The 20890-nt window shown below is 42.0% G+C and overlaps 1 protein-coding gene across 5 annotated transcripts in view; it reads left to right on the plus strand.

The window, feature by feature from the left end:
• Positions 1 to 20890, plus strand: part of AGPAT3 (1-acylglycerol-3-phosphate O-acyltransferase 3) — an 89871-nt gene that overhangs the window by 35375 nt on the left and 33606 nt on the right. For 3 of the 5 annotated variants that reach the window (XM_030947514.1, XM_030947430.1, XM_030947347.1), the window contains one exon: positions 4165 to 4285. The exons of the other annotated variants lie outside the window; for them this stretch is intronic. The gene's annotated coding sequence lies outside the window, so the exon portion shown is untranslated. The remainder of the gene's footprint in view (positions 1 to 4164; positions 4286 to 20890) is intronic. 5 annotated transcript variants of the gene reach the window in all.

The following is a 20890-nucleotide window of genomic DNA, read 5'->3' on the forward strand; positions in this document are numbered from 1 at the left end:
AGCTTTGTTTGCTGAAGAAGTCTAATTTCCATCTTGGAAAGGAGAAAATTTGTCTGTTATTGGTCCATCCAGGTCAGTAGTGGCTTATAATGGATTTCCTTACCAAAGAATTTACAGTCAACACAGTGGCTGGCATTTGCTCTGTCAATTCTGTGTCATTCAGGATTCCAGTTCTCTTTTCTCTCTACTCACACCACCTCTGACAGCTGTGGCAAGAAGGTTCACCGGTCAGTTTTGGATTATGAGGGGGGAAACCACTTCTGATTATTTGTTGTACACCCATCATAACTTACTGACATCCTCTCTGGGTTTCCTGCTGTGAGTGAAAGACTTCTTTTTCTGAAAGCACCTTCAAGTCAATCATTTCCAGTTAACTTTAAGGCAGTGTTTTGTTTTTAGAGGCTCTCTTGCTGAGAGGTGATGGTCATAGTTGTGGGATGGTAGCAGGAAGGAATTTCTTGAAGTCATTCTGTCAGTGATGGATGATTCCATAAGACATTGAAGAGGGGCATGCCATGAAATCAGCTTTTCTATCTAGGGAGAAATTCAGCTTGTGATTAAAAATACATTATCATTTCTCCCCCTTTTCCCCCTGACATCAGTCCATCAATATCAGGTTATTATATAGAAGATGACCTTTAGACAGGGAACCAAGCTGGGGTACCAGGGATTTAAAGATATTAATGCTTCCTATAGTGAGGAAGAAAGCTGACCAGAAAATACTTTCAGTAGTTTGAATAAATTATTTAAGAATAAGGGAAGAAGGGGTGGAGGAAATAAAAGGGAATGAAATGTTCTCCTTGTGAGATGATGCTGAAGATCAAGTTGTGAATGGCCACTTTAGAGTCTTGTATGCCTTGGAGCACTGAGAATATTTTCAAAGCTGTGGTATCACAAAGTAGCTAATGGAAACTTGGGTTTGAAGGTTATATTGAATTCAGTACAAGGTACTGTGCAAGAAAGAAACTGTGTGTTTAAGTGCATGCACATTTATATTTAATTGCAGGACTTTTGAAATGGAAAAATACTTGTGCGTGTATGCTTAAATGTGACTCTCATCCTCAATGTACTGCCTAAATCTGTTTGTTCCACTTTAGAAGACATCAGAAAAGCAGTTTGATTCAGCTTGCAGTGTCCAGTACATGGTGTTTTTTGTATCTCTCAATACATTTTTTTTTCCAAGTCAGAAAGGTGAGGATCTCAAGCGGGAAGAGCTTCTCTCTCATTCTTTGGGGCTCAGGTACCTCTTAGCCAGCAGCAGTACAATAAACAGTGCCAGATCAAAGCTTGCTTTCAGATCCTGTTCTCTTGCATAACACTGCTGTGCTTCAGTCTTGAACCAGAAATTATTCTCTTACCAGTTGCACTCTTTAATTCTGGGAACTTTGACCTCGGTTTTATCAGTTTAACCAAAATGTCTGCATGAGAGTTGCTGTACACAGGCAGTGAAAAAGGCAAGGATCCTTTTGATAGCCCATGGAGGAAGTTTTCAAGAATTGCTTCAGGACCAGAGAATGTGTTTGTTCCAAGGAGCAGCTCAACTTGTGTTGCACTGGTTTTAGGGATCCTTTTGTTGTGGGATAATGGGGAGCAGGATGAGATACTGCTCCTGACTTGTTGAGCTTTTTTAATGAACACTTTTTATTGCCATAGCTGCATGTGTGGATTTTAATGAAAACAAAATGGCTAATGTTGTTATTTTAAATGTAACAGTATTTGTTGTATAGCTATGCAGGAATGTTATGGTAAGTTTTTATACTTTACTTCCCCCCAGCTCTGTAATTCACAGTATCACCTTCCCCACCAGCACTGGCAGCTGAACCACCTGCTTTTGGTGATACTTTCATAGACCCTTTGATGAATATTTAGGTGGAACAAATACAAAACCAGTCAGAGCTAAAGAAAGCTGGTAATTTGTCATAATAGGGCTTCCTTAAGCATGTAGGTTTATTGTTCTCAAAAACTTCTCCCAGAGATTTGCTCTTCTCAAGGGTTCAAGCCTGAACTTACTCTTGACCAGCTGATACCTGTTTGTTCTGGTTTCAGCAGCCTTTTTTTGCCTGAAGTGGTTTATTTCCCTTCCTAGTGTTTGTGTTTACTGTCTTATGAGGAACAATTGCATCCCAGTCCTGTGGCTCCATTCTTCATGGCCATGGTGCCTGTGGTGTTAACACCTCAATGCACTTCATGTTCAGATTGCTTCCCAGCTGCCATAATTATTCTTTTTTTGTATGCAAGCCATTAATCAGTTAAAAATGAACCAGAAGATTGATTGTCAGGGTTTGTCTTTTCAGCAGTTACTTCCAAGAAGCCTTTTCACAGAAGATTTTTCTTTCTGTGCTGTCAGGCACTATCTCTTTTGGGCAGAATCTGCTGCTGTCACAATTCCTCTGTCTCCAAGTTTACACTTTTAATGTGATAGCACATGGAAAAGTGTGTTTGTTGAATATCCAGATAGCTGAGACTTACTTGTATTTATTTTAAACACATTCCCAATAACCACCATGTCTTCTTATGATCTCTTTGTAGCTTCATGTTCTGATTCTTCTTTGTCAGTCTTTGCGGAAATCTCACATGCTGTTGATGAGTTCTGTAGCCTTTCTTCTATGTGGCAAGTTTGTGAAAGTACTGGCACTAAAATCTTGAAATAAACCTGCATCTTCTGCATTTTTAGAGATTTAAGTATAGTTGACTTTTAATTGAATGAGCAGTTGCATGTGTTGGTTCTGTTGGAGGATTTAGAAAGCAGAAAGTTGCAAAAAGCACTGTGTGTTTTTCAAATATTTGCCTGGTCATGTTTTCCTTCTCTTTAGTGGCAGTGGTGGGAGGTGATGCCCTTCCAAAAGCCAGGAAAGGTGTTTTGACATAAAACTGGCCTTGGACAATGTCCCAGCCTGGATGGATGGCATTGGCTGTCTGCAGAACAAAAGCTGAGCTGGGTGGGTAGGAGTGTCCAGGGTAACTGGTGTTTCCTGGCACAGTTTGATTTCTAGAGCACAGTTTTATCTGAAGTAGGTTGGAATGGAGCAGTTTTCCACTGGCATCATGTCCAGGGTCAGTATGTACATTATGAACCTACCTACCTGGTCCCTATTGCTGTTCCTCTGCTAACACTGTCACGGAATTCTTTAAGGGTCTGAGTGTTCCATCACTGGTTACGTCCTCTGGCAGGGACCTGCTGGGTGTCCTAATCAACCATTTATATTTGCAGACTCTGCATCCTGGTTAAAATAAGTTATAAATGAAGTGATCCATGTGAGAGGAGCACTCTTTGTCCTAACAACTTGCTAGAGGAGTGGTGGGTTATAGAAATGCTTTGTGTTGGCTTTTGTGATACATTAACTTGCCGGGCACATGTTTAGAGAATGTTTTTTTCCTTTTTTTAAAAGGAAAAATGGGTTTGCAGTCTGGTAAATCTGAGTGTCTTCAGGGCTTTTCTCATTTTTGAAGTTTGGGTTGTAGATTTCTGCATGAAACTTTCATGGTGTGAGGCTTGTGAAATTAGATAACATGCTTTAAACAAGCCACCTCTGGGTAAAGTACATCTCTAATTACAGAGACTAAATTATGTGGAAAGTGAGCTTGTGTCTGAAGTAAATCTCCAGTTCAGTAATCTAAAATTAAATAATGATTAGCTTAATTGCTTGAGGATCATAAAAAACACTCTTAATAAAATATAGGGATTAATTGTGTGTTCTCAGAGCAGATAATTGCTTCTGCTTCATTTTCAGTAACTTCTCTCAAGACAGGGTTTGGAGGTAAGAGAAATAAAATAACCTTTTGTTATGCTGATTAGTAAAGCCAGGAAAAGTAGGCTACTTCTTATGCATGCAAGCCCTTGCTCCTGTCTGAATAGAAGCTGCAATTTCACTATTAGTGGAAAATTCAGAACACTTGCTTTTCATTTCATAGATATGTGCCAGTTTAGTCCCTCTGAAAGCAATAGTAGTTGGTACCTGTGGAGCTGAGTGTAGTAATATGTATGTGAAGAAGGATCAAGTAGGTTTTTTTCCTTCAGAGAAAGGAAAAAGACTCATAATTTTACTAAGAAGTGTTTGGGTTATTCATTACCTGGGTTGTCAGCTGCTTGTTTGCATTGCATTTTGCTTCTAAACAAAATATTTTTTACCTTCATTCACTGGAGAATGTCTTTTTTGCTTATAGGCAAATGAGAAAGCAAATCTCTTGAGACATAAGCAGTGGTACTTCCCTGGAGGGAGGAGATGGGGATTCTCCTGTTGCTCTGAGCGTTGCCAGGTGCCAGAAGTGGTCCCCAGTGGTGGTGGTAAGAAAGAAATCTTCCCCCACGTTTCTGTATTTGTGTTTTGTCTGTAGCAATGTGCTTTTTGGGGGGGAATAAACTGGGTGTGCAAATCCTGTTCTTTTCATGGAGCTGCATGAACTGCTGGGAGAGGAGTCAGATGTCTCCCACTTGGAGAATTTTAGTTCAGGAATGAAATCAGCGCTTGAGCTTGTTGCTGCTGCTGTCTCCTGTGTGCTGTATCTGCTGGTGATCATTGCAGCAGAGATTTAACCACAAATAAACCTCCCTGGGACTCTAGAAATACTTATCTGTCTCCTTCCTTCCTCAAATGTAGAAGAAGGGGAACTATGTCCTTACAGTGCTTGAAGGACCTCCTTGCTGGGGTTCATAGAAATCTCATCAATGCTGGCTGGGGTCATCCAAGGCTGCCTTTAATCTGAACATCTTGAAATTTTATCCAATAACTGGCTATGAAAATGTTAAGTATCTCAGCAAGCTTCCTACTTTTTGTCTTTTTCTGTAGTCTGTCCTACAAACAGTGACAGGGAAAGTGGGAAGCTGCTGAGACCCTGCTGACACAGCAGCAGAGCAGTTTTTTTTCAGGACAAAATCTTAAAACCTGTGGTTACTGTCAGATGTTGACATTTTAATGATGATCCCTGATACCCTGCCCCCTTCAGATTTTTTTTGGTAAGAAAATAATTTAATCTTGGTGGTTTTGCAAAGACTTGAGTTATTGCTTTGATGTTCTATCACCTCTCAAGGTCTGTTGTAGGACGAGTAGCCTCCCTAAAAATGGTAATTTCTGTGAGATATTTCTCAAAGCTGTGTTTCATAAAGCAGCACATTCTGGAACAGCCACAATCTGTGTTCAGGGCATGCACTGACCCTGTGCAAAGCTACATCCCTTTAAGATGTACATTTTCCTGCTGTAAAGGAAGTGAAAGCATTGATCCCAGATCATTAGGTGGGCAAATAGACACTTCCTGCAAGCCCAAAATATCCTTAGGTCAAAAATTTTACCCCCAAAAATTAGCAATTGCAGCTGAACCTGGCTGACTGCCTGCAGCTTTGGTGTGTGGAGGGACACCCAGTATTTGGTTTATTAATGTACCCTTGTCCCAGTGTCATGGTGACCAGCTGCTTTCAAAACTGGTTGTGTAAAATGTTTTTGCCTGTGCTTGTTGACACTGGTGTGGGGGCAATGCCCCAGAAACACGAGAAAGCCCTTTTTTATCTGGTTGCTGTTTTGTAGGATACTTTTCAACTTACATGGCTGCAATCTTTGCTTTTTCTTCTTTGTGTGTAAGGCCATTGATGAGTTACTGAGAAGATAAAATATGCTGGGGGGAAGCAAGATTTTGGATTGTGACAACTCTAGAATTCTCAAGCTGTGCTTCTGTTCAGAGAGGAGAAAATCTGAGTTTCTCATACACCTGCAGGGTGCCAGGCCTGTTACCTGCGTGGTCCTGTTTGGGTGTCTTGTCTTGGGTCACTAGAACCTGAAACAAGGAATAATCTGGAAATTAAATGTTCTGAATGAAGTGACTGGCCATGCTAGAAGAGCTGTAGCCCTCTGAATAATTCCTTCAGCCTTCACTTTCTTGATTGTCACCCAGATGGTGAGAGGGCTGGAACACTGTGAGGAAAGGTTGAGAGAATTGGGATTGTTCAGTCTGGAAAAGAGAAGGTGACTTTGTTGTGGCTCTGCAGTGCCTAAAGAGAGCTGGACAGAGAAAGAAAGATGGAGAGAGACTCTTTACACAGGCCTGGAGTGACAGGACAAAAGGGAATGGCTTCAAACTGAGAGGGAGCAGGGTTAGGTCAGATATTGGGAAGAAATTCTTCCCTGTGAGGCTGGTGAGGCCCTGGCACAGGTTGCCCAGAGAAGTTGTGAATGCCCCATCCCTGGAAGTGTTCAAGGCCAGGTTGGATGGGGCTCTGAGCAAGCTGGGATAGAGATATGAGTCCCTGCCCACGGCAGGGGGGTTGGAACTGGATGATCTTCAAGGTCACATCCAGCCCAAACCTTTCTGTGATTCTGTGATTCTATGATCTGCTGCTGTTGTCCTTATTGTGTGTCTTACTGGGGGGGATTTGTCTCTCTGACTTGTCAAGTTTATAATTTGTAGAAATTTCTGGAAAAGTCAACTTTTTATAAAAACTTAGTTGGGACCACAAAGAGGGAAAACAAAGTAATCTTTGGATTCATCAGGCTAGACCTGAGAGTAGCTCACAAAAGCAGTCATGGCAGTCACAGTTTCAAGAGTTTCTACAGTTCAAGCAAGGTGAAATGTAAAGTATATTGGAAGACCAGTTCCAGTCCCTGATTTCATATTTAATTTACCAGTGTGGAGGCTGTGGTGAGGTTCCAAAGCCTGTAAGACAGGCCTCTCCACTGGCAGAGTGATGCTCTGAAAAGCTGCTCCCAGAGGTGTGATCCCTGCTGTTAGTCTGGTGTGGTCTGGTTTTTAGGCAGAGTAATGTAATGTTCTCTCCTATCTGTTTTTAATAAATAGGCACTGAGTTGTTGCACCTTTTATCTGGAGGAAGGCAGCATGACAGTGGGGTTTTTTTTTCTGTGGCACTCACTTTTACTCTTCAAAAACTGCCCACCATTAAGTTTTGAGCGTCTTTTCTAAGGAAAGACCAGCCTTGCTGAACAATTCGTGTTTAAGGCCAGTTCATGGATATGTTTATGGCCGGAACCCAGCCCTGTTCAGCCCTGCCAGGGTGGTCACTGCTCTGGGCCAGCACAGGATCCACTTCCAGCTGGGGGTATCTGCTGGTGGAGCTCAAGGACCGAACTTGATCTCCTGGGGATGTTCATTTTGAGAAGAAAAAAGTGATCCAAAGTGAAAGTGCTTTCTTAAAAGCCATAATGGCATTTACTCTTTCATAATTGTTTTGAAAACGTCAAAGTTGCTGTGGGAGCAATTGTTTTCACATGTGGAAGTTGTGAAGGCCACACATTCAGGACCTTTGGCAGTACTTTCCAAAGCAGCAGAAAGCACAGATTTAAATACAAATACTGTCACAAGATGTGCTTCAGGACAATATTTCTGTGCCTTTGCAGCAAGGCCACTTCTGATTCAAGGCTTCATTTGCCCAATCTCTGCACTTGTGTCTCCCTTTGGAAAGAGCCTCCCTTTCCTCCTTGGTTGTGGTGTTCAAGTTTTGTTGTAGTTGAGATGGAGACACTACAAAGCAACACACTCCATTTTCAGAAGTCTTCAAACTGTTTTTATTATGGCATGCATGCTTTTTATACATTCTTACAAAACTCATAAGTTTACACTTTACTCATTGGTCACAAGAGACAAAATGCTTGTTGGAATAGGCAGTTGCAGGTTTTTCTTATTTATCCTTCTTGGTTTCTGTGTCAGTGACCTTGGTAGAAAGTTCTTTCAGGGGTAAACATGGATCCTCTTATCAAACTTCTCTGTGGCTCACAGAAGTCGCTGTAAAACCTCTTCCACAAAGTTTAATGGGATAAGTGATGCACAAGAATGAGTCAGCCTGAGACTGAGGAGTTAAAGATTGTGCAGCCAAATTGTGATTGCAAAGGGCTGATAAGGGACACCCTCCAAAAGCTGAACAAGCCCCCTCCTGTGGGATGTGTGAAAAGGACAGAGGGAAGAGGCTCAGGGCAGTGTGAGCTGGTGATGGGGCTGCTGGGCCCTTGAGGCACTGCAGGACCTGGGGGATTTTGCAGATCACTTCTGGATGCTCTTTGCCATGGCTTTGTGAGCTTTCAACTTGTTCAGTTCAAAATCATCTGGATACTTTGGATCCATGCTGCAAGATGGGAACAAAACGCCTCAGCATCACCTTGTGCAGTTCCTTTTCCCGTGCTGAAGGTATAATAATGCCTCTTGTTACTGTCCTGTGTGCCCTGGGTTAACTGGTCCCTAATGTCTACTGAAATTATCTGCTTTATAAAATACAAAACACCTCAAAACCCAGCCCAAATCTAAACAAAAAACCTGAAACCCAACAGTTTAGCTTAAGATATATCTTGTTGGTAGAGATGTGGGATGAGTAATTACTGTAGAGGCAGTTATACAAGCAAACCTTGAGGACATGCTGACCTTAAGCTTGAGTTTAGAGTGAGCCTGTAGTAGTGCCTGGCAGGAGAAGCTTATGAGCACTCAGTCAAACCAGGCATAGAAAAAAATCTCCCAGTTGCCTGGAAGTAATGAACTTACTGACAGTAAAATACTTCTGATTAAGGCAGTGAAGTTTCAATTATTCCAGTTATTTAGAAATCTAGTTTATTACAGTTAAGGTAAAAAGAATTTAAATAGAACTAATAAAAAGTAGTTCATGTTTAATGGGCTTAAAAGTGAACAAAATCTGCAGATTCAAGAAGTAATTATACATTGCTGAGCAAATAGCATGAAGTTTTTTGTTTTATGTCTTGATTGGGGAAATAGTGATTCTTTTAGATTAGTTCTGGTAACTAGACCAGGCTGCTTGTTTGTTTATTTTAAATGAAGCTAGTCTGGTTTGCTAGACTCATTCTCTATAAATGTGTCCTACATTAACACATTGCATTGAACTGCAGGCAGTTTGTAATATACCCTTGAATATCTGATTTTTTGGGCACATAATTGCAGATGAGCTGAGGGTTATTCTGGCAGATAAATATGAATCATAAGAGCATAAATGCTGCTTCTCAAACTGCTACTCAGCCTGACTGAGGAGCTTTTGAAGAGCAGTGCCAAGCTAGCAGTGGTGACATCCATAATTCCAGTATGGCACATAGGGTCTTTTGAATATGAAGCTTTGGTACAGTGAACACCTCTCTTTACTAATTAGCTTCTAATTTTTCAAGTGATGGGGAGCAGTTTTTGACTTGGCAGTCAAACTGTTCAGAAATGCTGCAAGCTCCAAGAGAAGTGGATGCTCACTTTTACACCAGTAATTTCACATTCTGCATTTCTTCCAGGACTTTATAATTGTTCCAGCAGGAAACAATCTCTGCTTTGGTATTTTTTTGTGTCTCTGACAGAAGTGGAAGGAATACAGAGGGATGTATGGAGAGGCAGAAATTTCCACTCAGGCAGCTGCCCACCTGGCTGGGGTTGTGATCATTGAGAGATCTCCTGTGGTCAGATTTGTGTCAGTATTTGTGGCACCTGTAGAACTGAAAAAGTACTCATAGTGACAAAATATTTGAATATCCTTTTGTCTGGGTCTGTCAGAGCCAGTTTAGCATGAGACCATGATAAAGAGAGCATCTGTGAAAACTCCCAAAGTTGCACTATAAGCTGTGTCACTGTCTGAGCATTGCTGGTGGAAGGCAAGTGTGGATTTCTAGTGGGCCAATCATTCCTGGGATTCCTGCACCCTCAGTGAAAGGGTATTTAGGTCATGTCTCTCTCAAACATTGCATTAAAAGGCCACTGTTCAGAAGAAGCTGAACAAGGGACACTGAATTGTGACAGGGCTGACCAGTCCTGGATTTGTGATCTTTGTTGGCAGCATATTTCAAAGACTCTGTGTGTTACCACAGAAGGGTCCCCTGCTCTGCAGAATCCAGATGGCCTAAATTAACTATATTTGCTGCTAGAGGCCTATTTAGCAATAGAATGCCAAAGCCACCCAGGAGATGGGAGATCTTAAGAAAAGGTGAGAGCTGTAGATGTTTCTTTTCAGGTTTTTCTTTGACGTGGATTTTAAAGACAGATGGGATGTTTACAAAGTAGCTGCTGTTTAGTTTCCCAGCTGAATGGCCAACAAAAGCCTGAATTTACACAATGTGCAGCCTTCCCACTTAGAAGTTTATTTTTTTTTTTAATTTACTGCATTTGTAAAGAATTCTGGTTGTAATTTATAAAGATTTCACCACGAGCAAAAATGCACATTTATGCACATGCAGTTCAGCTTTGTGTTCAAAATGTCATCTTCAAATTCACACAAGAGAAGGGGTTTTTTCTTTTTATGGTGGCTTGTTTGGGGGTTTGAGGGTTTTTTATTGTTGGGTGAAGAGGTCAGTGTAAAGGTTCTGTGGTGAGTGGCTGCTGCCAGTATTGGTACAGAGACCAGAACAGGCTGGTGTGATCTTGACAGAAAACACAGAACAATAAAACTTTGTTCAGCATATATTTGTTTTTGCTATCAGTCTGCTTGATAAGTCTGGTCTATCTTTTTAGGAAGATACCTGCTTTTGTGTAAATGCAAAAACAGATCTGACCACAGGGGTAATTATGGATTCAGGCTGATAACAGCCTTGTGCAATATTTGTCAGTGAAATAATCCAAAAGAAGAACAGATGTCTTATTCAGGAATAAGTGAATAACTGCTGTTGGCAGTCAGGGTGACATCCAAGAGAGGAGAAGTTGGATCCCATAGAAGGAGGAAGGGGATGATGTGGGTCCCTGCCCTTCCTTTCTTGCTTTTTCCCCCTTTGGGCTGTGGTAGCAGATGCACAGCTCTGTGTGAGCAGTGTGAATGCACTGAGCAGGATCCAGCTCCCCACCCCCTGTAATTCAGGCTGCCAGTTCAGCTCACTGAACTTTCTGAGAAACTGTTTGCTTGTGTACCTGCTGCATTTTCAGGTCATATTTTTCACCTATGATTTGTTCTTGACTGCAGAACAGTGGGTTTTATCTGAAGCTGCCTTGGTGACAGTAGCTCAGCAGAATCCTACTTTTGGTGTTGTTTTTTTTGCTTCTCTGTCTCCCCTGTGATGAAGATCTGAAACATCTGGATTTGGAAGAATGATGACTTTTGTGTTCCCTCACTCTTCACATGGCCTCTGTCTCCTTCCAGGCTCAAACCATGGAAAATTTCATGGTGAAAATTTCATGGTGTAGGTATTTTATGTATATAAAAATGTACAGACAAGGTGTCTTTGTCCATGTGACAAATGTCAGCCTGGTGACAGGAGGCTGGTTGGTCTTTATCACTTGTCACAGATCTATCAGGAAGATACAGTCAAAATTGCATGGCATATATTCTGCTTCTCAGTTCTAGAGCTGCCTTTCTTCATTGCTGGCAAACTGTGAGCAGTTCCTGGTTTGGAGGTACATTTGTAGGTGAGATCACGCAAATGCTCCTCTGGGGATTTTTTAGGTTTGGTTTAGCAGGGCACTGGCAGGGGGAAACTTCCCTTCTGTCTCTCTTTGGTCTTGCAGCTGTGATGCCCTCAGCATGTGGATAGCTCAGGTGTCACCTGAGGCCTTTGCTTCATCCTGTCCCTCTTACTTACTTACTAATCATAAAAATAATAAATAATCCTATTTAATCTTTTCCATCCGCAGCTTGTGGTACAAACTCTGGAGCAGAGGCATAAATGAACAAAGGGGATGTGCTGAGCCCTGCTCTGTCTCCAAACTGGCTGTCAGGAGGTGGTGGCTTTGTCTCTGGACACGTGGGTTAAGGAGGTGGTGGCTTTTCCTCTGGATTGACTAATTCAGGAGGTGGTGGCTTTGCCTCTGGACACATGGATTCAGGAGGTGGTGGCTTTGCTTTTGAGCACACTGGGTCAGGAGGTGGTGGCTTTGCCTCTGGCAGGACATGGTGGCTTTGCCTCTGGACACACTGGGTCAGGACGTGGTGGTTTTGCCTCTGGACACATGGGTTCAGGACATGGTGACTTTTCCTCTGGACACACTGGTTCAGGAGGTGGTGGCGTTGTCTCTGGACACACTGGTTCAAGAGGTGGTGGCTTTGCCTCTGGACACCTGGATTCAGAAGTGGTGGCTTTGCCTCTGGACTCACTGATTCAGGAGGTGGTGGCTTTTCCTCTGGACACCCTGGGTCAGGAGGTGGTGGCTTTGTCTCTGGACACACTGGGTCAGGAGGTGGTGGCTTTGCCTCTGGACACCTGGATTCAGAAGTGGTGGCTTTTCCTCTGGACTCACTGGTTCAGGAGATGGTGGCTTTGCCTCTGGCAGGACATGGTGGCTTTGTCTCTGGACACACTGGGTCAGGACGTGGTGGCTTTGTCTCTGGACACGCTGGGTCAGGACGTGGTGGCTTTGCCTCTGGACACACTGGTTCAGGACGTGGTGGCTTTGTCTCTGGACACACTGGGTCAGGAGGTGGTGGCTTTGCCTCTGGACACACTGGTTCAGGACATGGTGGCTTTGCCACCAGACAGCCCCAGGAGCTTTCCTGTCCCAGCTCATTCACTTGCATCAGGGATCCTGCATTACTGTGGATCAGAGAGCAAACCACACTGCATCAGGCAGTGTTTAATACCTGAAATTTAAAGCAGCTCAGCATTTCTTGGAAGACAGAGTTTCCATTTCTTCCCAATTAGTGCTCAGTACTTCAAAGGGGAGCTTTGAACCTGGGCAGAGGCTTGCAGGCATGAATATTGTGCTTGCTGAGACTCTGTGTAGCAGCAGTCTGAGGCTTCTCCTTGCTCAGCCCCAGCACATTTGCATGCAGACAGATGTCTCCTGGCTGGCTCTCTCTCTGTCATGTGTTTGAGGTTGAATTTTTTTTTTCCTGCATAGTTTTTCATCCAGAAAGCAAATTATTTCATTTTCCCTATAAATCTCACAGGTGAGACTCTTTTGTTTATCCTTTATTTTGCATCCCTGTTTTAACAAGCGATGGGCCTGTACCTCAAAGCATTTTCCAGATTCACCCAATCTGTCTAGCAGGTGGCTCCCCAGGTTTCACAGCTTTGTGTGTAAATGCATTTAACACTCCTGAAGTTTCTTTTGTAGTTTATTTTTATCTGAATACAAAGGATGAATTCCCAATTGTCTAGAAAACTCAATCACTTGGAGTGAAGAGGAGCATTTTATGTAGTCTTAGAGATGAGCAGACATTACTGAGGTTTCTTCTTAATAATCAGAGACCAAGATTGGCAGCATTTTGTAATTACATAACATTGATCTATTTTATACATTGCAAGAGGCCCTATTACTCAAATAATTTTGTACTAATAGGGCTTCTGTTAGATAACTCCTTTTCTGTTTGTTATGTAAGGGCTGGTATTATAGAATTGCTGTTTGAATACCAGCACTATAATTTTAGAATAGCTTTTATCATAGAAATACCAAGTAAGCCTTGTTCCAAATATAGGCAATTATTCCAATATCGTAATTATTTTTTTTTTCCAAATGAGGCCTCTTGATAATTGCTACTTTGGGTTCTGTTTTCATTATAAAATCACGATGCTGTCCTGTGCCCAGTCATAATCCATTATGTGCATTTTCTCTAATGAATGTTGTGCATTGGAAAAGTATTGATCAGCAGTCCTGGAAACTGGTGATTGAGCTTCACCTATGAAAACATTGCAAGTGCCAGTTTAGTGACTCTGCATGTCTGAAACCCTCCTGTCATCTTTGAACTGTGTGTGTGTTTGTCTCTTGGGGTTTATTTTGATGTTTTTTGATATAACCTGATTTTTGCAATTGAGAACAGAAGCAGTGTGACCAGTCTCAAAATGAGATTGGGAACACAATCAGTGAAAATTCCTTTGGAGCCTACAGAAACTGATTATTCCTAAGCAAGGAATTTAGTTGCAAGCTATCTCCTTCATTGACAAAGATGTAGATAGTAGTAAGACTTTTACCTTGGAATTGCTTGAGAAATGGGGTTGAGCTGTAGTTGAGGTTGCAAAAGGTCTTACAACAGACCTGGACATTGTGCAGGATATAAGAAGACAGGAGGACATATTGACTTGGTGCATGGGAGAGCACCTGAAATTTTCCTTTATTTTATGAATGCTGTGGTGCTTCTATCCTGATTTTCCACTGGACCCTTATTCACCACACTTTCTGGAGTATGTTGTATTTAATTTGTGTGTGCTTTAAACTCAGAGGCAGCTTTTACGTTCTTATTCTACCCAGCTCTGCTAAATCAGATAAAAATTCCTGTTTGTCTGTAACTTTAACATTCCCAGCCTCCTTTCTTTTTTTTTTTTTTTCTTTTTGGCCAAATAATTCCAAACATTGTCTGTTCTTTGAATGTAAAAATGTTCTTATTTGTTTCTTCTTAAGTGGTTTTATGCTGCCTCTTTCAACTTTATTGAAATCTTCTGATGTGACTCTATCTCCAGGGCAGCCAGGGTTTTAAGAGGGTCTTACACCATGACTTTACTCTCTTTAGTGCTGTTGCTAAAGTTTAGTCAAAAAATGGGAGTGTCTGTGCCTGTGATTACCACTTAAATTTTATTTTTTGTATCTAAGCTAGATTTTGTTTGGATGTTGTTTCTTTAGAGGCCTAACTTTGACCAGGTGAGTTATGCTGCATCTTCATAGAGGGCTGTGTTGATAAATGGGAATCACTCTTCAGTCCAGCTGTTGTGTCCCTATATGGATGTGCCCTCAAATCTCTCTTTACCTGGACTGTCCAGATTATGGTGCAGAGCATCTGGATGGGGCTGATGCCTTTTGCAGGCTGACCTAGAACAGAGACTAGATGGAGCTAAAGAATGAAGTAGGGATTTATTAAGAGGCCTCAATAGATCCACCTTGGGCAGCACAACCCAAAATGGCCACAAAAATGGACACCGGGTCATGGGGTCTCACACTTTTATAAGTTCTGCTCCATTTGCATATTGGAGCTAATTGTCTAATTATAGCTTTAGGTTGTGAAGTCCCATCCTTGTTTTCTTTCTTTGGTCCATGTTGTTTATGCTCTTGGGCCTGAGATTTGGATCATTTGTCCTTGGTGCCCAGCTAGAGCAGGAATTGTTTTGTCTCCCTGCTCTGTGAAGAGAGCTCAGCATCCCCTCATATGAAGCCCAGACTTACACACTAAAGCAGCACAGAATCTGAAACATATTAAAGCTAAAACCTGAGGCATGAGGGCCCTGAGCTTTACCACCCCATCAGCACCGTGTTCCTGCACAGGGTGTAGCTGCTGCCACCTCATTTCTCCCCTTTCCAGGCTCTGATATCTCCTTTTTGTTAACCAAACTCCCGGACTGTGCCTGCTCAGGTCTTCCAAAATCCCTGATTGTGGAGCAGGGAGAAGAGAGAGGAAACACCATTGTCATCTGTTGGGTCCTGTGATGGGAGGTTCCTTTGTGCTGAAATCTAGATTTTGTTAAAATCTCCTGTCAGGTCCTGCAGACACAAAAAGTGTCAAGTGGCCATGCTGAGCACACGCCGGACCACGCGAGCGAATCCGGTCGATTGTAGCCTGGTAATTTCCTGTAAGGAGCTTACTGGATTAGAGCAAAGGCTTGCTTTGCCAGCAACACCACCTGACTGTCATATTTCTTGAGCAGTATTACCTGTTTTAAATATTAGTCCACTTCTGCCCCATTCATGCCTTCATTCTTGAGGTAAGAGGGGCTTTTTTAGTTCAGTGGCTTACAAAGCCATGTAGTAGAGAGGACACCCAGCTGATTTTTTGGGCTGCTGAGCAGGCAGTTTTAGTAGCTGAAGCACTTCCAGATTTACCTCGATGTGCTTTTGTCACCATAATCCCTCCTCCATGTCAAGACTGATTCGCTTTCCTAGCCAAGACTCACATCGTGCGTTTTTGCCGTTCCATTTCTTCTCCTCTTTGTTTTTTTTTTTTTGTGTTTGTTTGTCTGTTTATTAATCAATAACAAATTGGAAAGATGTTGGTAAACCAGTCAAGTATATGCTTGTTAGCTGGAGTCTGCGCTACCCTGATTGTCCTGGCTTTAGCCTATTACTTGTATTGGTAAGTTGGATTTTTGTACTGCAGCTGTGCTGGTGGTGGCTTGTCCTTTAAAATGCTTCCTTGGGGTGAGCTGGAGAGTGGTGGTAATTTTTGAAGTGCTCTGGAAGGCTGGTGTGTAGTTACCAATGTGTGGCTGGGCTAGATACCTTCCCTGATTTGCCCTGGTGTTATTTATTATGGGACTTGGTTTTGTTGCCTTCTGAGTTTTTGTGGTTTTATTCAGCTGAGAGCATAGTGGATAAGGATGCCACTTGGGCAAGGTGGTGACTGTGTATTTCCATTTTTTTCTGCAGGCTCTTTCACTCTTATTTTGTGGTCTTAGTGTTGTCACAGCTGTCTCTCAGCACATAACACGGAAATTAGGCTGACAGGCTCATCACATATTAGGGTGTTTGTATTAGGGACACATATGTCTTCAGCATGGAAAAGGGATGTTTCAGGCAGGTGAAAATGAAGATTCTACCCCTTGGGGGTGAGCTGGCCTTGTAGGGTGGTGGCTGGGAGCAGCAGAGCCAGGAGCCCACACGTGCCTGGGTGTTTTGACTGGGTTTGGGAATGGTAGGAGCAAGGCAGGGCTGCCCTACATTTCTGGGCTGGCCTTGTTTCTCTGTGTCTCCACATATGTCCAAGATGTTCAGCCAAAAGAAGTCTTGAAACTTTTTAGAACCTTGTCTGGAGCAAACAGCGACTTTTAGAAATGCAATGTGTTGACTGGCTTTAGTGGAAAAATACACATCAGCTGTAAAAGGAAAAGCTTGCTGGAGTTGGAATTAATAAGGCTGTGCCTGGAGAACTTTCCAAGGAGTGTGACATTGCTGGGAACAAGTTTCCAGCATGACACATGAGTTTGTTTGTTTAATAAAGTGTTTAAAAAACAAAAGAAATGAAAATCTATGTAGGATCATCTTGGTTTTATTTTGCCAAGTGTTTCCTCCAGGCAGTTTTGCCTGTACTGCTTACAAGCCTACAATCCTCTGTGTGTGCGTGTGTGTATGCACACAATTGTAATATTAATGAGTTTATTTACATTTAATCTTTACAGTGATTCTCTGCAGATATGTAAACTCTCAGCTATACAGTGTGGCTGCTCAAATTAAAATGTGTGTGATTACTAGTCTCTGTAGTTCTCAAAATGTGCAGGAAAGCACACATGTGTAAGTGACTTTGCAGTTTTAATGTTAAAATCAGGAAATCTAGAACTTAAGGACATCTATAGCTGCCCTGCTGAATGTTATTTTAACAAAATACAGTTAATGTGGTAAGTAGATACCACATGAACCCAGTGTAGTTTTTAATTAATTCTTCATGTCTTAACTCGATATTGGGGTGTGATGTGTGCATCTGACAGCAGTTAGATTTTGTACTGATGCAAATATAAATTTGTGTGCATTATGCATACAGAATAACATGCGTGCATCTCTTAGAAATCGTTCTTTCCCCTTATTTTGTTCCCTCTTAAAATTCTTGACTTGAATCCAGGTCAAATCTGGTTTGCAGGAGAGATTACAATTCTGCACACAGCAGGAATTAGCTGGTATTAGGTCAGATCCTCTTCTTAAACAACCTCAAGGTTCAGGAGAAAATTAATTACATCACCTGCTTGTTTGTGAGAAGAGAGCTCATTCAAACCTCTTGATTAGATGTAGATGAGACTTAATGCAAGCATTTTTTTGCCTGTGTTGGTTTGGGTATTTTTAACTCTTTAGTTTGTTGTTGCTTGAAGAAAGCTGACTTTGATAAATATTTTAGTTCATTAATTTTTAATGTAAGTCTGCCCTGTAGGAAGTAGCTAGAAAGACTAATTATTTCCTTTTTCTTCTTAAATATGTTAGTTTGGCTGCTGCAATTCCCTTAGAATATCCTCAGATGGAGCTGGGGTGATTAAGATCAGAGATCACCAGTTCAGCAGGGAATCAACCTTGAATATTGAGAGATTAACTCGGGGTTGGTTTTTTTTCTGTAATTCCATCTGATCTTTTGCCTCTCCTGGGTTGGAGCACCCTTATTAACTTGCTGGACCAGATGCATTTTGGTCACTTTCTGGGCTAAATTCAATTTGTCCTCTCTAAGGAATTCATCTAAGAAGTGAATATTCTTTGTTCCACTGGAACTTGTGGCACCCTCAAGGCTGGGATTCCCTTGTTACATTTCTCATGCAATATCACCCCAAGCCATGGAAATCAGCATGTCTCTTCTACTTCCCCCAGGAAAAAAAACCCAGAAAGAGGAAGATAAATATGCATTTCTTGGTTATGTGAAGGCTGGTGCTCAGGCAGTGGTGAAAGGGAGAGGGACCACCAGAGTCTCAAAGTTACAGGTGGCTGTATAGGGAATAATCCAGAGGGTTCCCCATTACCCAGCCACATGCAGGCTCCTTCTGATACCAGGTGTGAATCCTCACAGGATACACTCAGCAATCCAGTAGTGTAGAACCAAAGTAGACAGAAATTATAACAGCATTAGACATCACATCTCCTTCTTTGCTCAGTCATTGCTGCTTCAGAGAGTTTGTTTGGTCAAATTCTCTCCACAACATGAGCCCCTAAAAGAATTGTCCTTTTTCACCAATCAAGAAATCTCTTATCCCATAAATAAAGATTTATCATTCTGTGTAGGTTTGTCATCACTTAATATATAGGATAAACTGATAAGAATAATTTGTACTTTTTTTTGTGTGTGTGTTTTAATTGACCATTTCCAAGCTACAAAATATTTGAAGCAAATGCTTTTCCTTTCTTTTTCCCCTGCTGCCAAATCTGCCTTCTGTTTCAGCTTCTGGCCACCAAAGGAACCTGGAATATTAACATGTATTTAGTGTGATTAATTGGTGTATTAGAAGCGAAGGTAATTTGGCACAGTGATTTCACCTCATTCCTAGAGCTGCCTTGTTACTTGAGTGAGGTGCCCAAATGCCTGAACTTGCCATGAATGCTTTGGTTTTATTAATGCACCTTAAGAGCAAAATAATTCAGATCACAACATTTTAGCTACTGTTGTATTTTGTGCTGCAATAGATTAATGTTTTTTGAGAAGGGACACCTGTGCTAGACTGCTAGTTTTAATGAACTACATAATTTCACTGCCCCATGGTTTTTTGGTTTGTTTTTGGTTTTTGTGGGGGTTTTTTTGTTTGTTTGTTGGTTTTTTTTGTTTGGTGGGGTGTTTGTTTTTGTTTGTTTGTTTGTTTGTTTTTTTGTTGGTAGTGGTGGTGGTGGGGTGATTTTTTTTTGTTGTTGGTTTTTTTGTTTTGTTTTGTTTTTTTGCTTATTGACTGAAGTGGTGCTTTGCTCTCTGTTTCTAGTGTTTGAAAGCAGTAGTTTAGCACATGATGTCTATCTTCACTTGGATTTTATTAGCAATTCCCAAAATGGTAGTTTTGGACTGAATGCATTATCTGTTATTTCAGCCACAATAACCTGGAGGTTCCTAATTTCTATGAGCAGATGCACAGACACTGGGGCGGGGTTGTTTCCATGGGAAGCCCCTGGGCATGGGAATGGTTTGGTGCTCTGGGAAGTGCAGTGTAAACACTAAACTGGTGAAATGTGAGCCCTAAGCCCCGTTCCTATCACGTTAGGGCTGGGTTTGTGGTATCTGTCATCTGTGGATAATGTGCCCGTAATCTAGCAGCCCGTGCTTGAAATATAACTGTGTTTGTGTAAAAGCCACTGTGTGCTCTGCTGTCTTATTTAGGCAGCTTAAAGTGAAGCACTGAGCTGATAGGTGTCCTACATTGACTGAGTAGTTGTCTGTGAGATAAATGCCTGGAGATTAAAGCAGCCTGTGCCTTCCTAGCAGCCCGTAGCACCAAACCACGCACTTTGAGGAGTGTAGAGTATTCCTCTAAATCAGGAGTTTGCAGAGAAGTTGGAGCTCTGAGCAGCGTTCTCAATGTGCATTTCAGGGGTTTGCTTCTGTGCTGTGGCTGCTGCTTGTGGAAAATATGGAAACCTCGACTGTCTAAAAGCTCAATACCCAAAGAATTCTGTGGCCATGCCCACGTGCCTAAAACATGAATTTATCTGGGCTAACCTAACATAGCATTGCTGTGTCTTTAAATGTGATGAGCTGAAGGGGTTGAGCTTGGCAGACTTTTCAGGCTGCTTTGCTATGGAAATAAAACTTAGTGTTGTCCTGTTCAAATACATTTATCTCTCACTTCAGTGATATGTTTTGAACTCATGGAGGAATTTCCAGACACACTTGGCTGGCTGGCAAGTGTCTATGAGGGTGTCTCCAAAATAACTGGAATACTACAAGTTTCATGGAAGAAGCCTGGGAGAGGAGAAAGGGGCTGCTAAGAGCCTGTTGTGACAAAGCTGGATGTTCTTTGCTACCCATGTCTCTACATGGATGTGAGCACTGTCAACACTAAAATCCAAGCTCATAAGGAGCCAGGCTTTTGGAACGACATGCTAAATTCAATTCTCTGGCAGGCAGCTCTCTAAGCTACTTAAGCTCTTCTCTGCAACCAGAGCAATTGTTATCCAGGAACTAAACAAAGATTCCTATATATGGGTCTGAGTTGGAGGTTAGATAAAACATGAGATATTAAAGGCTGGAGGAGAGGCTGGAAGAGCAGCTGTTGACACTGCACAGGCTGCTTTTTCCTTTGGAACACAAACCAAGTTGACCTCAGGGAACTGGCTGATCCTGCTCCATGCAGCGGCTGCTCTGGTCCAGAGAGGCAGCAGTTCCCTTTCCACTGAGGATGTGCAGCAGCACAGTTCCCCAGGCATTTGGTCCCCCATGGCTGATTTGCTTGCCCTTTGAAAACAAATGATGTCAGACTGTGATGTGAGAGAGGTGTGATTTAGTGCTGTTAAATCTGGAAGACGCCCTGAGAGAAACCCATCATTTCAATGCTGGCAAAGGGATTAAGAGGAGCAAAATAAATGTAAGTAATGCTTAAACTTAGGTCTGTCTTAAGGATGAATGTGTTTCAAATCCCATCTTCTATTTAGCTGGTAGAGTTAAAAATGAATCTGTGGCTGAGTT

This window comes from Camarhynchus parvulus, chromosome 1, assembly GCF_901933205.1.
Source record: "Camarhynchus parvulus chromosome 1, STF_HiC, whole genome shotgun sequence".
Lineage (NCBI taxonomy): Eukaryota > Metazoa > Chordata > Aves > Passeriformes > Thraupidae > Camarhynchus > Camarhynchus parvulus.